Consider the following 27,065-nt stretch of genomic DNA (forward strand, 5'->3'; position numbering starts at 1 on the left):
GTTGGCTTTAGGGAGTTCTTACTCCTATTTTGGTGGCTTGAGAAAGATGTGGAAGTGTAGCCAACTTAGTATTTGCATGTGCATATGAATTGTTTGATGAAAATCCTAAAAGAAAACATGTTACCATGGTTTCCCTATCAAATCTGTGGCCTTCTGAGTAATTTTTTAGCATCTTACATATCTAACTGGGGTGAGACCTACATAAAAGTTGTAGCCCTTTCTCTAAGCTTTAAAATAAGACCAAGATCATAGAAATCTGATGTGTATAACTCGAGATATGCCTCCTTGAATAAGACCCATGCAGAGTGACTACCTCAAAAGTGCTTCCAATTTATTAGTTTATTTTTAGTCTAATAATCTATGATTGATTTCAAGTATGGGAATATTGTTGGTAGAGAATACTAGTTCCCTAATGATATCTTTATATGCCATAATGCATTCTCACATTCTTACATTTGCATTTAGAAAGAATAGCAAAGAATGAGCATATTTCCATGCAAATACACATGTAGGAGAATATTAAAGAATAAAGAGAAAGAAAACAAAAAAAATTGTAGAATCATCCTCTAAAGAATATAATTAAAGAAGTTCAAATCTGAAATTTTATTTAAAGAAATGTAAAAAGATAAGAGAAGAGAAGGTTGTTGTGATGGGAGCCCGTGAGTGACTGAGAAAAAGAATAGCCCACATGCACGCTGCCTTTAGTGAGCGGCCTCAGAATAAGAAAGAAGAATTTGTACAGTCCGTTAGAAGTGCATGTGGATGAGGACTGCACCCAGCAGAGCATAGCTACATGCACACCGCCTTAAGTGAGCGGCCAAGAGAGAAGAATTTGTACAGTCCGTTAGAAATGCATATAGATGAGGACTGTACCCGCTCGCACGGCCAAGGTTCTGAATCCATGCCTAAACCGAGTCCGATCGGCAAACAAGAATAGAAAAGAAAAGAAAGAAAAGAATAGAATAGAAAAGAAAAGAAAGAAAAGAATAGAAAAGAAAGAATAGAAAAGCAAGAAAAACATAAAAGAAAGAATAGAAACACAAAAGAAAGAAGAGAAACACAAAAGAAGAATAAAAACACACACAAAAAAAAGAAAGAAAACAGAATAAGAAAACAAAAAAACAAAAAAGAAAATGCAATGCATAGAAAAAGTTTATGCATTTGTGCATATGCATCATGCCATTTCGACTATCCCAAGTTAGTTTTCCTATTTGTGCTTACATATCGGTAAGTGAAAAACTAGAATCTTATAAAGGGCAGAGAAGAATTGAGAAGTTTTGTGTAAGGAAAGAAAATCCAGGATCTGAGTAACGGAGAAAGAATAGAAGTATTGTGGGTTTACTTATTAAGCAATCAGTGCTCACCCTATTGATTTCAGTGTTTTTTGCAAGTAGTACATGAGATGCGGTCGAATCAGATGTCAAGTAGCGGAGGAGAAAGGCAACACTGTCTGACTATATTTTGAGTTTATTTTTGTGACTATTGTTCTTGATGTAGAGATTTGTATATAAAAGTAATGCTATCTTATACTTATGTATATATATGTTTTCTATAACATATTTAGTGATTTCATAATATATTTTCCCAAATTATACTAGCTAGAGAGAGTTATTACACCTTCTTTGCGAGATTTCAGACCAGCAATTAGCATGTTTTCTAAGGAGTTGTTTGACTCCGAAGAGAATTTGTCAGACGTCTTCTTCGTTGAGGCAAAGGCAAACTCACTCTATGAGCGTTCCGAGGTTCGGTGGTCACTGGAAGTCGAACCAGAGGAGGTTGAGTGATTTGATTCATTCTATTGACTTCCCTCTTCAGAATCTGAATCGTTTGCTAGAGGAGAAAGGGTTTTTCGGTAGCATTTGACTCCGTAATCTAGCTTTCTTCATAGTCAGGAATCCCTTTCTCAATGATTCGTCTTTTCTTATAAGGTCTTCCATTGCTTTCTTCCTTGATTCCATGTGAGAACCAAAAAAAAAAAAAAAAAAAAAATGAAAAAAATTTTGAGAGAAAAATCGTAAGGAACAGAGGAAGTTGTTGGCGCTATTAGGGTTTTAGAAAAAAAAAAAAAAAGAAAAAAGAAAACTGACGCAATGAATAAAATGGGTAGCACAATTAAGGCAAGCGGTGATTTTGATATCCTGAAAAAGAATTTTACCAAAAATAGGACTCTATCCTAGATGAGTATACTTATGCAATCGTGTGAACACACAACATCCCAAAAGAACATTAGAAATTTTCAAAAGACTAGACTTTATTGAGAAAAAAAATAAAATTAAAGAGCATAAAATTAGAATTATGAAATGCTTCACATGAATTTTTGAAGGTCAAGACAGTCAATCTGTGTAATTCATCCTAATAAATCAAAATTTTCAATCTTAAAAAGGCACAAAAAAAGCACCAAAANGTTGGCGCTATTAGGGTTTTAGAAAAAAAAAAAAAAAAAAGAAAGAAAGAAAATTGACGCAATGAATAAAAGGGGTAGCACAATTAAGGCAAGCGGCGATTCTGATATCCTAAAAAAGAATTTTACCAAAAATAGGACTCTATCCTAGATGAGTATACTTATGCAATCGTGTGAGCACACAACATCCCAAAAGAACATTAGAAATTTTCAAAAGACTAGACTTTATTGAGAAAATAAATAATTAAAGAGCGTAAAATTAGAATTATGAAATGCTTCACATGAATTTTTGGAGGTCAAGATAGTCAATCTGTGCAATTCATCCTAATAAATCAAAATTTTCAATCTTAAAAAGGCACAAAAAAAGCACTAAAAAAAACAAAAAAACAAAAACTCATAAGGAAGTTGTCAACATTATACAATCAAATAACACTTCCTCAATCACACACAAGTGAGTTAAATTTCCAAGAGCTTTTTTTAGTGTGGGATAGTGTCCTCAAGGGGGTAAAATGACACATTAGTCAATTTTAGATTTTTGCAAGAGGAGCTCCCCCTTCCCTCATGCCTTACAATATTTTGTATTTTTCTTTATCAGCAAAGAAGATAAAGGTTTTTCTTTTCATTTTTGATTAAAGGGCAAATAACTCTCATAAACATAACCAAAATGTAGCTTTCACACTTGCATGAAGGTAGTCCTCTTAATGGTAGATGTTCCAAAATATAGGGATCTATACAAATTAGAAAATTACTCAAAACAACTTTCACACTTCATGCAAGGTAGCTCTTTCATGATGGTGACAAGAATGGACAATCAACTCATGATGCAATAAGGTCATGTTATAGAGAGAGTCTCAGTGGACACAACATACCAAAGTTAGGACACAGATAAGAGAAAATAAATGACAATTAGAATGCTAGCACAGATCAAGGAGACTTAACAAACAAAAATAAAAGTAGCATGTTCATGCTTTATTCATCAACTAAAATGAAAACTATTCAAGTTGAAGTAGTCCAATGCACTTCCTTAACAAAACAAAAGTATCATAGTCAAGTACTTTTGTAAATAAATCAGCCAATTGGGATTTCGTGTTCACATGAGCAAGTGCAATGATATTCTCCTGAACTAACTCTCTAATGAAATGATGTCTTATGTTAATGTGCTTAGTCCTAGAATGTTGGACTGGATTCTTAGAGATGTTAATGGCACTTGTGTTATCACAAAAAATAGTCACACAATCTTGATCAACACCATAATCATTCAACATTTGCTTTAACCATAAAACTTGAGTGCAATAACTCCCTACGGAAATGTACTCAACATCAATAGTGGATAAGGAGATTTCATTTTTCTTCTTGTTGTACCATGTGACCAGATTGTTTCCAAGATAGAAACATCCACCTAAAGTACTCTTCCTATCATCCAAACTTCCTGTCCAATCCGCATCAGTATATCCAACCAAACAACTGTTAGAATCAAATGAGTACCAAAGGCCCAAATCACACGTACCTGAAACATATTTCATGATTCTTTTCACTTCATTCAAGTGCAACTCAGATGGGTCACTTTGAAACCTAGCACAAACACCAACACTAAAACAAATATCATGCCGACTTGCAGTTAAGTATAGAAGACTTCCAATGATGCTTCAATACAACTTATTGTCTACCTTTTTACCATGTTCATCTTTTCACAACATAAGGGTAGCACTCATAGGAGTTCTAACATGCTTTGCATTCTCAAGACAGAATCTTTTTAACATGTTTCTAGCATACTTTGATTGGGAAACAAACATTCCATTATTCATTTGTTTAATTTGAAGACCAAGAAACATATTCAATTCCCCTACCATACTCATCTCAAACTCATTTTTCATTAGACTAATGAATTCAAGAGCATGTGAATGAGATGTAAAACCAAAAACAATATCGTCAAAGTAAATTTGTTCACATATGATTTCATTGTTAGCACGCTTAATGAAAAGGGTTTTGTCGGCATTACCTCGTTCATAGTTATGCTAAAGAAGGAAAGTTGTCAACCTTTCATACCAGGCCTGTGAGGCTTGTTTCAAACCATAGAGAGCTTTCTTCAATCTAAATACATAATCAGGTTTGTGGGGGTCTTCAAAGCCAATAGGTTGTTTAACATACATTTCTTCGGTGAACATTCCATTCAAGAAGGCGCTTTTGACATCCATTTGGAATAATTTGATCTTGACGTAGCAGGCAACAGAAAGTAGCAACTGGATTGATTCAAATCAAGCAACTGGGGCAAAGGTTTTATCAAAGTCTACTCCTTCAACTTGAGTGTATCCTTGAGCTACAAGCCTAGCTTTGTTCATAACAACATTACCAAACTCATCAGTTTTAGAGTAGGTACCCTAGAGCCAATCAATTATTGTAAGATTGACTCTATAATAAATGTTTATTCATCAATAAAAGGCATATTCTTCTATATCGTGTAAATCATAGTTATATGTAATGATATATGTCCTTAGGATGGTAGAACCGTGACGAGGGTATCAAGTGTTTCAAATCTTGATAGTGAGAACCATATGATCACGTATGGTGGCCATTCTCGAAACATCCATAGCCGCAGTATTATTCTGATCAAGGACACAAATAATACAATAAGGCTATCATAGCGTTGAACGACCTTGTCGAAAGGCAGTGATTGATTTCACTTGTAAAGGTTGTTTGCCAACAACCTAGTGCAACGCATGGGTGCTTGTTGGAGGCAAGTTCACTGGACAGACCTACCAGAGGATTCCATATGGATGGTAACCCTAGTGTCTATGGAATGATTCCTCTAACGAATGGTGGTGCATGTGATCCTTAAACTTGAGATCACCAGAGTGTCTTATGCACCAATTGGTGTAGTTTGACACTAGCCCAACGTAGTTCTATTCAGAGCTATCAATATGGTAGTGATTGGCTACATTGAGAAGTGTATCGAGACTATGGTAGATCAACAAAGGATTCATCACTTCCACGTACGGGAGAAGTTATCTCACTGGGTAATTTAGTAAATGGCAATGACACTAAATTTGTGGCCATAGTGGGATTGAGTTATTGTTCAATCCAATTTAATATTCTTGTCAGTGGTCCAATAACTGAATACAAACATGTCGAGGATATCTGAGGTTGACACTATTTTTGTACCTCAGCCTCGATGAGATAACGGATAATGAAAGGATTTGATTGCACAGTAACCATATTGTTGACAGGTTACGATTTTGCTGAATCCGAATCTATCGGGTGGCCATGATGCCTTGCTAGGGGCCAATCTTAACTGTGTGTAGTGAGACAATTAATTGGAGTTAATCGCGATACTACTTATTGTCGATATGATGAGGAGCCTACGGGTCACACACTTAGAAGACAATTTAAGAATCAGTCAATGAGAGGGGTATTTTAGTCTTTTGTAACAAAAGGGTATTTTGGTAATCTCACAGTGTAATTAAATTTGCTGAGTTGTTGCCTATGTTTAATTTTAATATCAATATTAAAATTAATGAGATTATATTTGAATGTATATTTAAATGAATTATTATTAATTAAATGTTAATGTGTGTGTGTGTGTGTGTGTGTGTGTGTGTATTAATTGATTTTAATGATAATAATTATTTAAATTTAAAATACTAATTATAGGGTGTTTGGTTGCAAGGGTGAGTTTGTGTTGGTGCACATGGCTATTCCTTAACGGAATACAGTTTAAATTAGTTGCACTATATAAGTGCAACTTAAATGAAAACATTATAAGAACTTTAAAAAAAAAAGAAAACCCTAGCCACCCAAAGCTCTCTCTCACGTTTTCACTCTTTAGTGGAAGAGAAAAAAATTCTTTTTCTCTTGATCTTCCTTGATTCTTGAAGCCCTTGGTTATTCTAGCAAAATAATCAAGGGTTCTACGGATTGTCTTTGTGTGGATAGCGTGAATGCGTTTCTATGTTGAATCAAGTAGCAAAATCAGATCCAAAGATATTTGGAGAAGCCTCCAAACATCCGTAAGTGCTCTAGATCCCTGTATGGGTTGTTTATTTTACACAGATTAGTTTTTATACGTTTTTAAGTTTATGTATGTAAACAATATAATATGTGCCTGGATTTTGGGATGTGTAAGTGATCTTTTTCATTTTAAAATATGTTTTTTCCACTATGCGAAGACGGTCACTTACCAACAGAAAATTCAAGAACTATGCCCTAGAATTCACAAAAATTAGCAAAACCAGCATTCTCAAATTCCTTTCCATGGTCCGAAAAGAAATTATTTAGCCTTGACAAGTCTTATTTGGCTGAGCTTGATCCTGATGCCACTTAGGAAGTAAAGGATACTTACCAAAAGTTCCTTGATGATGTTGAAATCGTTCAATGTCTCATGTTAGTATTAATGACACTTGAGCTACAAAAGCCGCATGAGAATATGGACACTACTGCTATAATTCTGCACCTCAATGAGCTTTTCGAAGGAAACGCTCGACATGAGAGGTATAAGGTGTCGAGTGCATTGTTTAGAAGTCATATGACTGAGGGAGCCCAAGTTGGTCCTCATGTGCTCAAGATGATAGGGTACATAGAGAGGCTTGAGACTTTGGGGTTTGGTGTGGATGCAGACTTACAAGTGCATTTAATTCTGCAGTCACTACCAGATTCTTTTTCATCGTTCATAATGAACTTCAATATGAACACAATGGTGAAATCCCTGTCAAAGCTTCTGAACATACTGAGGACTGTAAGCAGCAAATAAAAAAGTTCAAGCCTGTTTTACTGGTTGCTGCCAGTAAAGGAAAGGGTAAGGGCAAAGGAAAGGCCAAGGCCAATCCCAAGCCCAAGCCGAAAAGACAGGATGCTCTTAAGCTTGAGGGTGGCGTTAGGAAAGGTGGGAAGGTAGTCTGTTTCTATTGTGGCAAGCCTGGCCACAAGAGGAAACTCTGTAAGGCTTTCCTCGTGAACAAGTTAAAGTTAGACGCTTCAACTTTAGGCATGTACATGATTGAGATTAACTTCTTTCCTTCAACATCTTGGGTCATTGACACAACGTGTGGTAATCACATTTGTACTGATGTGTAGGGACTAAGGCAAAGTACATTACTCGCCAAGGGAGAAGTGGACCTATGAGTTGGAAATGGAGCACATGTGGCTGCATTAGCTGTAAGGAATTATTGTTTATCTTTGCCTACAGGCTTATTATTAGAACTCAAAGATTGTTATTTTGTACCTGCAATTTCTAGAAACATTATTTCAGTATCCGCTTTAGATAATATAGGATATCATTTTGAGATTTCTAATGGATTGTTGTCCTTTAGTTTGAATGGTATTCTATTTAGAATTGCAAGGTTATATAACAGATTATATGTTCTTGATTTAAACAATAAGGATATTCTCAACGTTGAAACTAAGAAAGCCAAACATAGCGATCAAAACCATACATACCTTTGGCATTGTAGATTGGGTCATGTTAATCAGACCCGCATTACAAAACTTCAGAGGGATGGAGTTTTGGACCCTTTGACTTTCTGTCATTTGAGGTATGCGAGTCATGCCTTTTAGGCAAGATGACCAAGTCGCCTTTCACAAGACAAAGTGAAAGGGCTACTAAACTGTCTGGCATCATCCATAGTGATGTATGTGGTTTACTAACAATTGAAGTCAGAGGTGGATATTCCTACTTCATCACATTTACTGTTGATTTCAGTAGATATGAATATGTTTATCTTATGAGATATAAATCTAAAGCCTTTGATAAATTCAAAGAATTCAGGAATGAAGTACATAATATGTTGGGCAAAAGTATTAAGGCTATTCGGTCAAATCGAGGAGGTGAATACTTGAGCTCAACGTTTTCTGAATACCTAAAGGAATGTGAGATAGTTTCACAACTCACCCCTCCGTACACACCCCAACACAATGGTGTGTCTGAAAGGAGGAATAGGATCTTACTTGATATGGTTAGGTCCATGATGAGTTTTAGTGATCTACCGGCATCATTCTGAGGTTATGCCCTAGAGACTGCGACTCACGTACTGAACTGTGTGTCATCAAAGTCTGTAGATAAGATTCCATATAAACTATGGAGTGGGCAAAAGCCCAACTTGTCTTATCTAAGGATTTGGGGTTGTGAAGCTTATGTCAAGAAGTTGACTTCGAACAAGCTAAGCCTGAAATCTGACAAATGTATCTTTGTGGGGTATCCTAAGGAGACCAAAGGGTACTATTTCTTCCATCTAGAAGAGTGCAAATTTTTTGTCGCTCGTACTGGTATCTTCTTAGAGAAGGAATTTCTTTTAAGAGGTACTAGTGGGAGAAAAGTATAACCCGATGAAGTTCTAGAACTGCAAGATACATTAGACCAAGGATGGGAAGATGTCCTACAAGAGGTGGTTGAACATCTTGATGAGGTTACTCCACAGTCCGTGGATCAAAGTGAACCACCTCAAGTAGCACAGAGCTGCGTAGGTCTGGGAGAGTACATCATGAGCCCGAGAGATATGGTTTTCTCGTAACTTAACATGGTAATGTACTGGTCTACCAAGACAATGAACCTAAAACCTATGAAGGCGTTATATCGGATCTAGATTCTGTTAAATGGCTTGAAGCCATGAAATCTAAGATGGACTCCATGTACCAGAACCAAGTATGGTCTTTGGTGGATCCACCTGAAGGGTAAAATCCATAGGGTGTAAATGGGTCTTCAAGAAGAAGACTAACCTGGATGGCAAGCTGTACACTTATAAGGCACGATTGGTTGCCAAAGGTTTCAAACAAATTCATGGTATAGACTATGAAGAAACCCTTTTGCCAGTTGCCATGATTAAGTCCGTCCAAATTATGCTTGCGATTGTTGCATATCATGACTATGAAATTTGGCAAATGGATGTCAAAACAGCTTTCCTGAATGGAAACCTTGAAGAGGATGTGTATATGATACAACCTGATGGTTTCGTTCTTGATGGTCAAGCTAACAAGGTATGCAAGTTGCAAAGGTCCATTTGTGGACTCAAGCAAGCTTCAAAGAGTTAGAACATTCGTTTTGATGAAGCTGTAAAAGAATTTGGTTTTATCAAGAATGAAGATGAGCCATGTGTTTACAAAAAGGTAAGGGGGAGCGCAGTGGCATTCCTAGTGTTATATGTCGACGACATACTTCTGATCGGGAATGATATACCGAACTTACAGTCAGTAAAGAATTGGTTTCCAAGTGCTTCTCCATGAAAGACTTAGGAGAAGCAGCCTACTTCTTCAAAATAAAGATCTACTGAGATAGATCACGTAGGTTGCTTAGCCTAAGTCAGAGTACATACATTAACAAGGTACTGAAGAGATTCAGTATGGAAGAATCCAAGAAAATATTTCTTTCGATGTCACATGGTGTCTATCTCTCTAAGGATATGTGTCCTAAAACACACAGTGAGAGAGATAGAATGAAAAAGATCACGTATGCATCAACAATTGGATCCATCATCTATGCCATGTTGTGTACTCAGATTGATGTCTCATGTGTGTTAAGCACTTGTAGTAGACATCAATCGGATCCAGGTGAGTGCACTAGATAGCTGTCAAGAACATCCTTAAGTACTTAAAGAGGACTAAGGACATGTTCTTGGTTTATAGAGGGGAAGATGAGCTCACTGCAAGAGGATACAATGATGCTAGTTTCCAAACAGACAAAGATGATTATCGTTTGCAATCTGGGTTTGTATTTTGTCTCAATGGTGCTGCGATGAGCTGGAAGAGCTCCAAGCAAAACACCGTAGCGAACTTTACAATGGAGGCTGAGTATATCGCATTATCAGATGTGGCCAAGGAGGCAGTCTAGATTAAGAAGTTCATCTCTAAACTTGGTGTGGTCTCCACGATTGTTGATCCAATAGATGTCTATTGCAACAACAATAGAGCAATAGCTCAAGCAAAGGAACCATAGTCTCACTAGAAGTCCAGACACATACTCAAACGGTTTCATCTCATCAGAGAAATAGTTGAGAGCAAAGATATACATATCAGTAAAGTGCATACTGATGATAATCTCGCCGATCCACTGACGAAGCCTCTGTCACAATAAAAGCATGAAAAACACTTAAGGTCATTCAGTAGTAAATACATGAATGATTGGCTATAGTGCAAGTGGGAGATTGTTAGAGTAGGTGCCCTAGAGCCAATCAATTATTGCAAGATTGACTCTATAATAAATGTTTATTCATCAATAAAAGACATATTCTTCTATATCGTGTAAATCATAGTTATATGTAATGATATATGTCCTTAGGATGGTAGAACCGTGACAAGAGTATCAAGTGTTTCAAATCTTGATAGTGAGAACCATATGATCACGTATAGTGGCCATTCTAGAAACGTCCATAGCCCCAGTATTATTTCAATCAAGGACACAGATAGTACTGTAAGGCTATCATAGCGTTGAACGACCCTGTCGAAAGGCAATGACTAATCTCATTTGTCAAGGTTGTTTGTTGACAACTTGATGCAACACATGGGTGCTTGTTGGAGGCAAGTTCACTGGACAAACCCACTAGAGGAATCCATATGGATGGTAACCCCAGTGTCTATGGAATAATTCGTCTAATGGATGGTGGTGCATGCGATCCTTAGACTTGAGATCACCAGAGTGCCTTGTGCACCAATTGGTGTAGTTTGACACTAGCCCAACGTAGTTCTATTCAGAGCTATTAATACGGTAGTGATTGGCTACATTGAGAAGTGTATCGAGACTATGGTGGATCGACAAAGGATTCATCACTCTTGGGTACGGGAGAAGTTATGTCACTGGGTAATTCAGTAAATGGCAATGACACTAAATCTGTGGCCACAGTAGGATTGAGTTGTTGCTCAATCCAATTTAATATTCCTGTCATTGGTCCAATAACTGAATACAAACATGTCGAGGATATCTGAGGTTGACACAATTTCTGTACCTCAGCCTCAATAAGATAACGAATGATGAAAGGATTTGATTGCATGGTAACCATACTATTGATAGGCTACGATTTCGCTAAATCTAAATCTATCAGGTGGCCATGATGCCTTGCTAAGAGCCAATCTTGGTTGTGTGTAGTGAGACAATTAATTGGAGTTAATCGTGATACTACTCACTGTCGATAGGATGAGGAGCCTACAGGTCACGCACTTAGAAGACAATTTAAGAATCAGTCTATGAGAGGGGTATTTTAGTCTTTTAGGATGAAAGGGTATTTTGGTAATCTCACAGTACAATTAAATTTGTTGAGGTTGTTGCCTATGTTTAATTTTAATATCAATATTAAAATTAGTGAGATTATATTTGAATGTATATTAATATGTATATTTAAATGAATTATTATTAATTAAATGTTAATGTGTGTGTGTGTGTGTGTGTGTGTGTGTGTGTGTGTGTGTGTGTGTGTATTAATTGATTTTAATAATAATTATTATTTAAATTTAAAATACCAATTATAGAGTGTTTGGTTGTGAGGGTGAGTTCGTGTTGGTGCACATGGCTATTCCTTAATGGAATATAGTTTTAATTAGTTTCACTATATAAGTGCAACTTAAATTAAAGCATTATAAGAACTTTTAAAAAAAGAGAAAACCCTAGCCACCCAAAGCTCTTTCACACATTTTCATTCTTTAGTGTAAGAGAAAAAAATTCTTTTTTTCTTGAGCTTCCTTGATTCTTGAAGCTCTTGGCTATTCTAGCAAAATAATCAAGGGTTCTACAGATTGTCTTTGTGTGGACAGTGTGAGTGCATTTCTAAGTTGAATCGAGTAGCGAAATCAGATCCAGAGATATTTGGAGATGCCTCCAAACATGCATAAGTGTTTTTGATCCCTGTATGGGTTGTTTATTTTATGCAGATCAGTTTTTATACGTTTTATGTTTATGCATGTAAACAATATAATATGTACCTGGATTTTGGGATGTGTAAGTGATCTTTTTCATTTTAAAATACATTTTTTCCGCTATGCGAAGACAGTAACTTACCAATAGAAAATTCATGAAATATGCCCTACAATTCACAAAAATTAGCAAAACCAACATTCTCAAATTCCTTTCCATGGTCACTCATAATTCTTACTATCTTTGTAGCTTTAGAACTCTTCTTAACAAGCAACTTTTTTGCCAACTTCTGAAATGCATTGAAAGAATCAAATTTCTCACGCAAAAATCAACCCAAGCATACCTTGAAAAATCATCAACACAAACAAACACATACCTCTTACCTCCCAAACTCTCCCCTTAGATCCATATGGAGCAACTCCAAAACACATGAGGTATTGAGATTTGACAAAGCTTTATGAGATATTTTGGTTTGCTTACCTTGGTGACATGGACCACACACATTAGCTTTTGGAAGTTCAAGTTTTGGTAGTCCTTTAACTACTTCTTTCTTTGAGAGTCTTACCAAGTCCTTGAAATTCATGTGACCAAGCTTCTCATGCCACAAGTTAGTGGAATTTATTTTTCAACTGAAAGATGACAGACGGTTAGAAAGCAAGTAACAATTGTCATTTGACCTTTTTCCCTCAAATAGAGAAACACTTTTACCATTCAAGATTTGACACTTGTTCTTTGAGAATTGAACCACAAAATCTTTGTCACAAATTTGGCTAATACTAATCAAATTAGCTTTCAAACCATCAACAAGTTAGACATCATTCAAAACTAGAAAATCAGGAAGCACAATTGATTCTTTGCCAAGAATTTTACCTTTCTTCCCATCTCCATAAGTGACATGTCCACTATCAACCGATTCAAGTTCAGTCAAGAGAGATTTATTACCTATCATATGCCTTGAACAACCACTATCTAGATACCAAAGATCATCTTGAAATGCAAGCAGAGAAGTATGAGACACGAAATAGTTCACATCAGCCTTAGGTTTCCAAACTTTCTTAGAAGAAAGACTATTGTTAGTATTATGATTTATACTAGCAACAAAACTATGGTTTTTAAAAACTTTCTTCAAATAAGCAATGAATCTAAAGCATTTGGGTCTGATGTGACCTGTCCTATTACAAAAATGGCATATAGGAATGAATTTTGATACCTTTGTAAGCTATCTCACAGTAGTTCCTTCAGTAGGGGTTTCGGTAACTTTCACAAACATGTTAGCACCGACTTTCGATGTGATAGCACCAAGACTGAAGCCCAAACTACACCGATCTCCAAAGGATATTCCTTGACCAAGCATTTCATCAAGCTTAAGAGAACCTGCATTCAACTTATCAATGATGGCCTTAACCTCAGTTAGTTTAGCAGTAAGCACAACAATTTTTTCAGACAAGACTTTTTTTTGTTTCAACAAGGAAGCATTCTCAATACCAAGAGATTGTAACTTTTTCACAGCCTTTAGCCATTGGTCATACATCTTATCATATGCTTCTTGTTGCCTAGCATAGATATCTTCAGTGTCGTCCGAAACTTCACTCTTACCATCTTCTTGATTCATAGTGAAAGCTAAAACATTCTCATCATCACTTGAATCATCATCATCACTCTTACCATGCTCACTCTTACTCAAAGTGACAGCCATGGCTTTACCTTTCTGCTTTTTCAATGTGTTAGCACACTCAGATTATATGTGCCAAAAACCCTCGCATTCAAAACACTTGATATCTTTATTTTTCTTTTCTTTATCTTTTGATGGTCATAAGGCTTTTTCACAAAAGGTTTTCAGCCATAATCACTATTATGAGACTTTTTCATGTTTTTCTTTAAAACCTTTGAAAAATTCTTTGCAAGTAAAGATCAATTTTCATCATCCAAAGAGCTTAAATCACAGTCATCAAAAGGATCAGAATCAATGTCATGTTTGAGAGCCAAACCTTTGCTCGGTTTCTGTTTTTCCTATCGTTGCATATTCAACTCATAAGTTTAGAGAGAGCCAATAAGTTCATCAATGTCCATAGCATCCAAATCTCGGCATTCTTCAATGGTAGTGACCTTTGACATAAATATTTAAAAGTGATAGTATACTGTTAAAGTAGAACACAGAGAAATAGTTCGCATTTATAATAAGATAATGAAAATAAATATATTGTTATTTTCAGATACTATGTTTAATAATAATACATACATACATACATACATTTCTCAAACTATAAGAACACGAGAACATTATGTTCAACGCTGGAAGCTTTCTTTCTATAGCAACAGCTTTGGAACTTCAAAACCTCAACATGCAAATTCTTAATGTTCTGCGTCTCCAGGAAATTTACTCTATAGATATGAAACAAATACCATATTCGAAGGAGTCCAGGTCCAAGTGGTCAGGGAGTTTGGTCTTGGCTAGCTTGAAGAAGAAAACATAAGTAAATCAGCACCCTGATCCTTAGACTTCCCAGAGGCATTGGAATCTTCAAAAAGCTAGGCAGTTGGAAGCAGCATCAGACAAATCCTTTGAGTACTTATCCCGCTTCAGAATCATCCGAGCCAGAGTAGAGCCTTTTGTTCATAGCTAAAAGCTTTTTACTCTGAAGCAATAGCTTGGTTCTTCAAAACCTCGTTCTTTACTTCCTTATGAATCAGTTCAGCCTCCAGGAATAGGGCCTTCTGTTCGGAGTTCGAAGCTTTTTTCTCTGAAGCAATAGCTTGGTTCTTCAAAGCCTCATTCTCTGTTTGCTTCTTGATCAGTTCAGCCTCCAAGAATAGAGCCTTCTATTGGGAGTTGGAAGCATTTTGCTTTGAAACAATAGCTTGGTTCTTCAAAACCTCAATCTCCGCTTCCTTATAGATCAGTTCAGCCTCTAGAGATTTAACTTTGGAGTTATGATCCACCTCTGATGATTCAGAACTCTTCAGTTTTGCCTCTGCTTCTACTAACTTACTAGAACATAAGGCAACTTCAGCGCTTAGATTGCATATAAGACTACCCTGTCCTGCGAAAAGGAGAGCATGAAATGGAAAGTTGAAAGAGAAGGGAAAAGACAGAAGAGAATGGACTAAGTATTAACTTGAACAACGGAAACTTCAGAAGGCATAGATGCCATCAACTTATCTAATGAATAATTTCTCAAATCCGTTATTCCTGGAGAGCAGAGCCTTTTAGATAGCTCTAAAGTAGCAGCTGGATTCTCCAATATGTTCTGCAAACCTATCAGTTCCACTTGATGATCAAAATTTTCCCCAAGCCTAATGAGACATATGATGACCTCACTGCGGGACTTGGTGGCCTCCTCAGCTCCCTTCTTTCCAGCAGGAGTTTCTTTTTCAGGTCCTTCAAGCTTCTGAGAGGAACCAAGTAGAGATTAAAATCTGTTTGCATGTTGAAGTAAATAATATTTTGCTGGAAATCTTTTTGCATGCTTGGTTTGAAAGTTTGGCGCTAGTTTTTGAACTAAAAGGGGATGTCTGTCAAGTGCAGTTCCTGTCCATTTTGGAAGTGTATTTGTGTGGTGTTTAGGTGGAGTCAGCCGGTGATTAAGGCCACAAAATCTCAGTGAAATTTGTGTTTGTTAAGGGTAGTTCAAATTGTAGTATATTTAAAGATTATTTATACTGAGAAGTAGTTATAACAGTGATGTATTAGGTCCATATATCTCTCAGTTAGTGAATGAAAAATACAGCCTGTTTTGCATCAGTTTTCACTCTTCTTGTTTAGCTCTCTCTTATGCACGAAAATCCTTCTCTCTTAGCTTTTGAACCCTAAAAAACCTACAATTGGTATCAAAGCTTCTTTGATCTTTCAGAACCAGAATACTAATGCAAGAAAAGCTTCTCCAGGCATCCAGTTCTGCTCCAATCTCTGCTCCAGTTTTCAATGGTGATCAGTACCATGTTTGGGCTGTCAAGATGAAAACATACCTGAGGGGCCATGATGTGTGGCAATATGTGGAGGAGGAGAAGCAAGTTCCCCAACTTGGACCAAACCCGACGTTGAACCAAATGAGAGTTCATGAAGAAGAATCAGCCAAAGCCCCAAGAGCACTGTCTTGTATACATTCAGCCGTGACAGATCAAGTCTTCTCCAGGATCATGGCGTGTGAGACCCCTAAACAAGCCTAGGACACTCTCAAGGATGAGTTTGGAGGGAGTAACCAGACAAGAAATATGCAAGTTCTAAACTTGAGAAGAGAATTTGAAGTACTCAAGATGTAGGAGGCAGAATCTGTCAAGGAATATGTGGACAGGCTTATGGCTGTGGTGAACAAAATCAAACTGCTAGAGGAAGAACTAACCAACTAGAGGGTAGTGGAGAAGGTCCTGGTCAGCTTACCTGAGAGGTTTGAAGCAAAAATTTCGTCCCTAGAAGACTCTAAAGATCTATCTTGAATCAGCTTGGTTGAGCTAGTTCATTCACTTCAAGCCCGGGAACAAAGGAGGCAGCTAAGGCAAGAATACTCAACTTAGGCAGCCATGTTTGTAGGACAAAAAGGAAGAGTACAAGGAAGGGAAGACAAGAAATACGTTGGTGAAAAGAAAGGAAAAGAGAAGAGCAATAATCAAGGAGGGAAATGTGGTGGACCAAGATCATTTCCTCCATGTGTGCACTACAAAAAGAAGAACCATCCAGAATATAAGTGTTGGTTCAGACCTGGCATACAATGCAAGTCATGCAAGCAGTATGGACACATAGAAAAAGTGTGTAAAAGTAAAGGAAATCAGCAGGAGCAGTAGACTGCAGTGGTGAAGGTCCAGCAACCAAATCCAGAAGCAGAACAGCTTTTCATGGCTTCATGCACAAACCACAACATATGTGATGATGTATGGCTGATTGACAGTGGTTGTACAAACCACATGACTCCAAACCTGTCAAGTTTTGTGAGCATTGATAAGCTTTTTCACTCCAAAGTCAAGATTGGTAATGGAGAATTTGTGGAAGTCAAAGGAAAAGGTAAGGTTGCTGTCCCAACTCCATTAGGCACTTAATATATTTCAAATGTCCTTTATGTACCCGAAATTAACCAAAGCTTGCTGAGTTGGGTCAAATGCTATAAAAGAACTACTCCTTGCATTTTCAAAACATGTCTTACATTGTAGTAGATAACTTAGGAAATGAGCTGATGAATGTAAGAATGCTTGGGAAAAGTTTTCTAATAGAATGGAAAAATTCAGCTTTACATGCCTTGTCTGCAAAATGTGTTGAAACTGAAGTTTGGCACAAAAGACTTGGGCATTTTCATTACTCAGGTCTTAAGGAAATGGGGAGGAGAGAACTTGTTCAAAACATGCCCGAAATTGAGGAGAAGGAAGGGGTGTGTCAAGTTTGCCAACTGGGGAAAATCAGTAAGCAACCATTTCCAGCAAATCAATCCTAGAGAGCTGCTGAAAAGCTTCAGCTTATACACACAGATGTGTGTGGTCCCATACAGGTTCCTTCTCTGAATGGCAGCAGGTATTTTCTGTTGTTTATAGACGACTTCACCAGGCTGTGCTGGGTTTACTTCCTAAAACAAAAAGGTAAGGTGGCTGCAATGTTTAATGGGTTTAAGCAAATGGTGGAGAATGAAACTGGTTTGAGTTTGAAGACCATCCGGAGTGACAATGGTTCAGAGTATACCTCAAACCAGTTTCAAGAATTTTGTGCAGGGTCCGGAATAAAGCACCAGCTGAGCACTCCTTACACACCACAACAAAATGGTGTGAGTGAAAGAAAAAACAGAACCGTAATATGGAAATGGCAAGATGTATGTTGTTTGAAAAAAGGCTGCCAAAATTTTTCTGGGCTGAAGCTGTGAATACAGCAATCTACCGTCTCAATAGGCTGCCAACTAAAACCTTGGATAACAAAACACCATTTGAGGCTTGGTATGGAGTAAAGCCAAGCATCAACCACCTTAAAGTATTTGGGAGCATTTGTTATCCTCATATTCCAGGCAACAAGAGGAGTAAGCTGGATGAGAAGGCTGAAACTAGAATTTTTGTTGGGTATAGCAGTGTGTCCAAAGCATATAGGATTTACAATCCTAAGACCAAAAAATTCCTGGTTAACTGAGATGTAAAAATAGATGAAGAAGGGCTGTGGAACTAGGACAGAAATGAAATTGAAGGGAGTAATATGCAGGAACAAGGAGAAGACTTAACAACTAATCATGATGCTTCAGATTGATTCTGAAGCTGATCCTCCAATCAGGGGAACTAGACCTTTGGCCAAAATTTATGACAGATGCAACTTGGCCTTGATGGAACCAACTTGTTATGCTGAAGCAGTCAAAGTTAAAGAATGGAGGACAGCAATGGAAGAAGAACTTGACATGATTGAGAAGAATGCAACCTGGGAATTGGTGACCAGACCTGCCGGAAGAAAGATCATTCAGGTGAAATGGATTTATAAGAAGAAATTGAATCCTGATGGTTCAGTTAATAGACACAAAACAAGGCTTGTAGTGAAGGGTTACAATTGCATCCTCCTTGCAATTGCAGCCCATTTCAAGTGGAAAGTCTTCCAAGTGGATGTAAAATCTGCTTTCTTAAATGGGTGGGTTAATGAAGAGATTTTTGTGGAGCAACCTGAAGGGTATACGGTTGAAGGGCAAGAGGATAAGGCGTATCTCCTTAGGAAGGCTCTTTATGGATTAAAACAGGCCCCTAGGGTCTGGTACAGCAGAATCAATGAGTTCTTGATGAGTTTGGGGTTTGAAAGAAGTCCAAATGAGCACACCTTATATGTTAGAGAAGGTGATGATTAAAGGATATTTGTATCCTTGTATGTTGATGATCTCCTGGTGATAGGGACTGATTCCACTAGGCTGCTGGATTTCAAGAAGGAGCTACATAAGGAATTTGAGATGACCAATTTAGGGGAGATGAGTTTCTTTTTGGGAATGGAGGTGTGGCAGTCCCCTTATGGCATATTTATCTCTCAAGAAAGGTATGTCAATGAATTACTAAAAAAATTTGCAATGGAAAACTGCAAACCTGTCAACACACCTCTGATGCAAAATCTGAAGTTGTGCAAAAATGATGGTGCTGCTAAGGTTGAAGAAACTAAATACAGAAGCATAGTTGGGTGCTTGTTATACTTGACTGCAACAAGGCCGGATATTATGTATGCAGCAAGCTTACTCTCTAGGTTCATGAATGAACCAAGTGAGCTGCATTTGCAAGCAGCAAAAAGAGTCCTTAGGTACATTAGAGGATGTCCAGACCTAGGAATATGGTTTAAAGAAGTTGAAGATTTTAGTTTACATGGCTTCACTGATAGTGATTGGGGTGGCTCCTTGGATGATATGAAAAGCACCTTCGGATATGTCTTCTTCTTTTTCTTTTTTTTTTTTTTTTTTTTTTTTTTTTTTTTTTTTTGTGAATGCAGGTACCATAAGCTGGAATTCAAAAAAGCAAGAGGTGGTAGCACAATCAACTGCTGAAGCTGAATATATTGTTGCTGCTGCTGCAGTAAGCCAGTTGATTTGGCTGAGAAAATTTTTGAAAGACTTAAGGCTGGAATAGATTCAAGGAAATGTGCTGCATTGTGACAACCAATCGGCAATTGGTATGTCCAAGAATCCAGTACTCCATGGTCGCACAAAGCATATCAGAATCAAATATCATGCAGTGAGAGAGGCAGAGCAAAATGGGGAGGTAAAGCTGATACATTGTAAGGGAGAAAAGCAAGTGGCTGACATAATGACTAAATCATTAGGCAGATCCAAGTTTGAAGAATTAAGATTCAGACTTGGAGTTTCCAGCAAAAATATCAAGGAGTGTTGAAGTAAATGATGCTTTGCTGGAAATCTTTTTGCATACTTGGTTTGAAAGTTTGGCGCTAGTTTTTGAACTAAATGGGGTTGTCTGTCAAGTGCAGTTCCTGTCTATTTTGGAAGTGTATTTGTGTGGTGTTTAGGTGGAGTCAGCCGGTGATTAAGGCCACAAAATCTCAGTGAAATTTGTGTTTGTTAAGGGTAGTTCAAATTGTAGTATATTTAAAGATTATTTATACTGAGAAGTAGTTGTAACAGTGATGTATTAGGTCCACATATCTCTCAGTTAGTGAATGAAAAATACAGCCTGTTTTGCATCAGTTTTCACTCTTCTTGTTCAGCTCTCTCTCATGCACGAAAATCCTTCTTTCTCTTAGCTTTTGAACCCTGAAAAACCTACATTGCACGAATAATACCTTGTAAATCTTATGATAGAAAACTTCTAGCAACCCGGGTTCTGCATAAGGATGAGACAACTCCACCTGCTCCAGAAATTTAGAATAAAGTAAAAATGTGAAGCACAAAGCCACAAACAGATTCCACCAAAAAGCAGGAAAAGGTTCAACATCTTTAACAGTAACTTAAGAAATTGATCAGCATACTCACTTCATCCTTGATAGCAGGATGAACTGCTACTTTGCTAGTTTTCAGACATTGTAATTCTGGCAGAGGAACGTCCAATACTTCATAGTACAATATATCAGAAGTCTGTCCAAGAACATGATGAGAAAAAGCATAATATTATATTTTCCATTAAATTTCAACATCCCAGATTAACTACGACCACGACTACTACCTGGTTGCAGTGAATCAGCATCTCCAGCAAATGATCAATGCCATGGTACTTATTAGGTTGAGGTTTGGTTGCTGAGAATAGCACTTACGTGATGTAAGCCTGATTTTGGATGAATCATCCAAATTCAATTTCTGAGCTACTCTTTCTACAATATCATCATACGTAAAAACCTTTGACCTTGACATTCAAAACACAATAGCATTAGATACAATTACCCGGTAATGTATATATACATAAAATAATGCACAATCAACAAAGATAAATCTGCAGTAAAATTACAGAATTCAACTTCATCTAATATTAAGCCTTTACATCTCTAGACAAAAATCATCTTCCTTCGGCTTTTCAAGAGATCGGAAGTGAACAACCACCTATCACACAAAATCATGCAAAATTTAGCGAGGTTAAATGACGAGTTGATGAATACCAGTTAATTATAAAAACCATAAACACAATGTGTAGGGATGACAAGGAAGATGCTCACTACAAAAAAGCAATAATAAAACAAAATGAATATCAAAGAAAAGCTTAGTTTTCTGAATACAATAGGAACCATGGAGGTGTACCCGTCGATTATGCACATAGTCCAAAAATGAAGGAACATCTGGATAGAGATTTTTGAAAGCAAACAATATCTCCATCTTGAAGCTGCAACAGAGACAGTGCCGGAGTTAAACATTATCATAGGGAAAACAAATCACACCATGTCTGCTATGCATAACATTTACCTAGCTAGCTCGAAATGTATATCTATAGTCAATGGGTTCGCACATCACACTGGGCTCAAACATAATTTCCTGAATATCAAAACATGAGTAAGTTACTATCCTCAAAATAATGCATAACCATGCAAATTTAAATATGACATGCTAACTGATTATCAAATAAGCCAACATTCCAATACAACCTCTAGAATGGACTTAAACCACAAAATCCTGTAACTAGAGATCTCAGCTCTCCGACAACTCAACTCTTCATGGTCCACACTTTTAAAGGACAATATTAAAAGTCAACCCTTAATACATCAGTCACACCAAATAACCAAGCATGGAGAGACAGATAAGTGGACCTCAAACGAGTTGCATACCAGCAAGTACCCTACACACTCTAGGGCAGAGAGCACCAAATTATCATAATTTCATGCTCACAGGCAAGGATGACATTGGCTTCAAGTCCAAGCATAACTAAAGGAAATCATCTCCAAAAAATAAGAAAAAATGTAAGTCTCTAAGGGGCCACAAACTATTAGCACACCCAAACTTTAAATTTCATAAAACGGTGTGATTAACTACTCCTAACATATATCATTTTAAGAAACACTGAAGTTGCTTTTTTTTTTTTTTTTAATATAAGGCCATTTTTTCTTGAGAGAATTTTGAGTGCTCGGATCCTTTTTCGTTCCAAATACAGTACTAAATAATTTTGCATTAACTATTGAATAAGTTAAATAGAAAATAAGTGTGAAATACTATAGCAATCCACTCCTTTGTCACAACAATTGAAGAGAAGCCTATCCTTTTTGCAGCTTTACTAATAGAGTAATGGACTAAGAAATTCTTAAACCACTCAGCTTGAGTTCGCCACCGTTCATTTAAGGCTGCTCATGAAAGATAAGCAACAGGAAACAGACCTCATAGAGTTTGATTTCTTCATCAGGATCATAGCCAACCATTTTATTTAGTTTTGCCAAATATTCCATCGGATTACCAGTACTCTTCACAAAAAGCCTCCCAGCATAGCTGTTATCATAGAAAAATAATCTCTAAATCAAATGGAGTTATTCCAGAAGAGAAAAAAAAGAATACACTCACAGACACAAATATACAATAGAAAGCAACAAAGTACCATAGCTCTTCTTTCTCAGGGTCATAAAGCTTGAAAAAAAGTAATATATCTTCCTTTGTCTTGCCAGGTGGAGCAATAGGCCGTAAATCCTGAACATAAAATACAAACGTAAAAAACATTTATTTTGATTGGTAAGCAACTCTAAATTAAATGTTTTTGAGGGCTGTTTAGCTTCAGGTATTTTTGGTATTATCATAACAGTACAGATAGATATAGAAATCAGCATATCGACTTTATACTAGTAGCCTCACAGAGGGATGTTACTATCCTGCTAGTGGACACCTGCCCACATGTATCCACTACTTTTTATCAATATAATTTCCATATTTCTTTAAAAGTAATAGAAATAACATTAATGAGATCACTTAAAATATGATGATAGTTCAAGGAAGAAACCAGAAAGCCTAAATAGGAAGGAAAGAATTACCAGTCCACGCTCTACTTCCAAGAACAACTTCAACTCCGCATTATGAACCTTATTTGATGCTCCCTCAGTTGCCCAACCTAAAATACCAAGATAAAAAAAAAAAAAATGATAACTGGGCAATGCATATCTTCACATCCTCAGGCACTAAAACCACTAAAACAAGTGCCCAATTTATATAGTAAAACCATTTGGAATAATGACCCCCAACGGCAAAATGGAAGGAGACATTGCCAGAGCTGATGACAATTCGATACAATATTGCAGAAATAAAACATAATGCTGGAGATAAGCAACATCAATTATCTCATAACAAATGCATAGCAAAATTAAAATCCATATTTTCATGTAGAAAACCTAAAACATAAAAACTATAGATTTGTGACAGCTACCACAATGTGTTGTACCATTAGCAAGAGCAGAAAAAAATACACTGGATGGGAATTAGCACATACACTGAAACGGATGGTCAAAATCATAATGCTGAATAAATGAAGAACAATGATCATAACAATTCACTGGTTCTTCCAAGGAAACATATGGATATTAATTCACAAGGAAATTACAAATCATAGAGGATTACATATTTGCCTAATATAGACAATTGCAAGCAACATATTAGCAATGGCCCAAAAGAAGAATGTTTGTTATAATTATTACATCACGAGGAGTCCCTTGAACAAACTTTGGCGTTGCCCGAAACTTAAAAAACCTACCAAAAAACTCTTGAAACAGTAACTATAGGCTAGTAATAGCAAGCAGAACTACTTATAGTTTGTGTTTCCTCCAAAGGTGTCAACGGCCGATTAGGGCGGTATGTATGGTTCTGGCGCTTTGCCCAAAGCCAAAACCGCTGAAGTTGCACTGGAATACCAAACTCTTTAGCACCTCTTGCTGCACACACAATCCATCACATCAAGTCTGTAATACCCCGTATTTTTTGTACATAATTTTATTAAATTTTATTTTGTGATTTTGGGGGGTAAAGTGTTATATTTTGAAAGTTTTAGGAGATCAAATAATAGCCGAAACAACTGAGGACTAAAGTGAAATTTATCAGATATTTTGATTAACAGTGATCAATCAAAGAAAAGAAGAAGGGAGAAGAAGGGAACGACGGGGAGAAGAAGAAGAGAAGAAAGAAAAGAGAGGGAAGAGAGAAAGAAGAAAGAAAGGAAGAAGGGAGAGAACGTAGAGAGAGAGGAGTAGAGAACAATGAAGGTGGCTGGAAAAGTGCCCTTCAGCCAACAAAACTCTGATGATCAGAAAGAGTGGAGGAAGATCAAGCATATGTGAGGTGAGTAAAGCTTAAAATTTTCCTCTTTAATGAGTTTTAGTTCAATTAATTTGTGTTGTTCATAATTGAGTATAATGGCATTAGATTGAATTAAAATAGGGAGATTGATTTCAATAATTTTATGTGGGTAGAAGGTACATGCTATTCCTAAACAAATATGGGTTAAAGATATGATTTTTGATATAAGGGTTTATTGTGCAAAATCTGTCCATCTAGGATTCCGAAAATTGTTTACATGTTTTGGGTTTTTGATTGGAGCTGAATTTTGGATATCATGTTGTAGGCTTCTTGAGGAGTGTTAAGAAATTTATTTCATTCAAAGACTCGAAGGATTAAATTTTATATGAATTTTTGAAGTTCTCTTGTCAATTCTGGAATTTTCGTTTTCTGCAGAGCGTGTATTTTCGGAAAATGATTTGATACAACTATTCTTGTCCAAATTGAGTGATTTTAAATTCTAGTGAATTATATATTTGTCTAGTTTAATTCTGGAGAGTTTCGTGAGGTTTATATTAAGGGTTGAATTGTTATTAATTTTACAAGTTAGTAACCTCAATTCTGGAAACAGTTGGCAGATTTGAATCAGTTGAAAGAAAATTGTGTTTTAAATAGTTACTGATTCTAGAATGACTTGAGAAAATTATGGGAATAACTTATGTGTCTCTCAAAGGCCCCATTAAAATTATGGCTTAAAATGATGAACATAATTTTTATGAAAAATCTGAGAGTGACCAATGTTTGATTATGAAACAGTTTTGTTAAAGAAGAAACTAGGTTAATCTTTTGGTGTGTGTGAAGTGTCCAATGAATTTAATAATAGGGTGTTACCTTGGGGGGACTTACGTATGGAGGATTTATTGGATTTTGTATCTAGGGAGGCAAGCGGGGGGCATTGTTAGAGGATTTCAATCTTTAGTGGCTTAAGGGTCAAGCTCCAAAATGGTGAGTAGAAAATCCAAACCCTAACTTTCATTTTTGAAATCATTGTTTGTTATAAACTTCAAATGAGTTGTTTTGGTTTACTATTTGCCATAATTTAGTGATTTACTTTATATAAATATGATTTATTGCTAATGTTATTGGTTTACATGAGAAATTGAGTATTTTTTTTTTTTGGAAAATTGTTGTTGATAATATAAAAATTGGGCTAAGGTGTTATTATGAAATCATGTTGAAAACTTGGATTTTAGCCTTATACTACACATGAGAATTTAATGTCATGTTATATTTTTTCTTGATGAATGAAGGTGTGAGATTTATGTAAAATGGTGAGTTAAAGATATGTATATTGATGAAAGTAGTTTTCAAACCACCAAATATAGTACTCAGCCCCCTCATGACATTGATTTGATTCTACACATACGTATGATATGATTTTACAGGCCCAAGTGGGTCGAAGGCCTGAGCGATGCAGATATCGCTACACAGGATTTTGCCTACCCAAGTGGGTCGAAAGCTCAAGTGAGACAGATATCGCTACACATGATTTTGTCGGCCCAAGTGGGTCGAAGGCCCGAGCGAGGTAGATATTGCTAGACATGATTTTGCCAACCCAAGTGAGTCAAAGGCCTCAACGAGGCAGATATCATTAGACATGATTTTGTCGGCCCAAGTGGGTTGAAGGCTCGAGCGAGATATATATCGCTAGACATGATTTTGCGTGGGTTGAAGGCCTGAGCAAGGCATATATCGCTAAACATAATTTTGCCAGCCCAAGTGGGTCGAAGGCCCGAGTAAAGCAGGTATCGTTAGACAGGATATGATTGTACCGACCCGAGCGATGCATGGTCTCGCTGGGTTGAAGGCTTGAGCGGTGACCGATTCTGCCTAGTAGGATGGATATAGTGGTTCAAACGGTGCGATGTTAGATCTTGTCAGGTTGGACAGATTTATGTCTAGGTACTAGTTGGATAAGAGTTTTCACATGTGATTGAGAAATGGTTTGGGTATGTATATGTATATCATGAATTTATAAATGCAAGTGCTATCTGTATATGAAAACGGTTTTCAGAAAGAAGGTATATTTTTTTATTTTTTTATTTTTTTGCAGTGAGAGATTTTAGCATTGGTTATGAAAGATGGTTTATATTATAAAATGTGTTTATGGAAATGAGATTTTATGAGCATGAATGTTTTATTGTATATTGAAATATTTTATTTCATACTAACATATTCTCCACTCACTGAGCATTATAGCTTACCCCTTGTTTTTAAATGTTTCTTTTCCACCCGCACCAAGCCAAAAGGAGTGAACCTCACTCAAGGTTGAGTCACACGACTTCATTTCATCATATGTGTCATAATTTTGTTTTATTTTCCACTGCAAAGTTTATGTTTCTTTATCATATATTTATTTCATGTTTTGGATGGTAAAAGATATATATAAAAAATATATATATATATGATACTATACATTTTATTTTGTAAAAATTCAGTTGTACTTGTTTATTTACAAATGATGTTATAATTATTTGTGAGAAACAAAAAGGAGTGCTTGTAATTTTTTTTAACTAGCAGAGTTTTATGATGTTTTAATTCATAAATAAGTTTTATAGTTTTCTCACATGCTACGTCTCGATCACCCGAGTCTCATAGGTGTGCCCGAAGCCTTTGGGATAGGGAGGGTCAGGACGGGTCGTGTCAAAGTCACTGATTCAATACATTGAAAAACCAC

At 36.6% G+C, this 27,065-nt stretch overlaps 1 long non-coding RNA gene and 1 pseudogene across 1 annotated transcript; one reads left to right on the forward strand and one right to left on the reverse strand.

Annotated features, from left to right (window-relative positions):
* Nucleotides 1-20,346: 20,346 nt before the first annotated feature.
* On the reverse strand, nucleotides 20,347-23,995 carry LOC116130353 (annotated as a pseudogene).
* Nucleotides 23,996-24,241: 246 nt separating this feature from the next.
* LOC116130407 lies at nucleotides 24,242-26,404 on the forward strand. The gene is made up of 3 exons (XR_004128041.1): nucleotides 24,242-24,391; nucleotides 25,266-25,333; nucleotides 25,774-26,404. It is a non-coding gene; the product is annotated as an uncharacterized LOC116130407 (long non-coding RNA).
* The last annotated feature ends 661 nt before the right edge of the window (nucleotides 26,405-27,065 follow it).

The sequence above is a fragment of the Pistacia vera genome, unplaced genomic scaffold (genome assembly GCF_008641045.1).
Source record: "Pistacia vera cultivar Batoury unplaced genomic scaffold, PisVer_v2 Contig22, whole genome shotgun sequence".
Taxonomy (NCBI): Eukaryota; Viridiplantae; Streptophyta; class Magnoliopsida; order Sapindales; family Anacardiaceae; genus Pistacia; species Pistacia vera.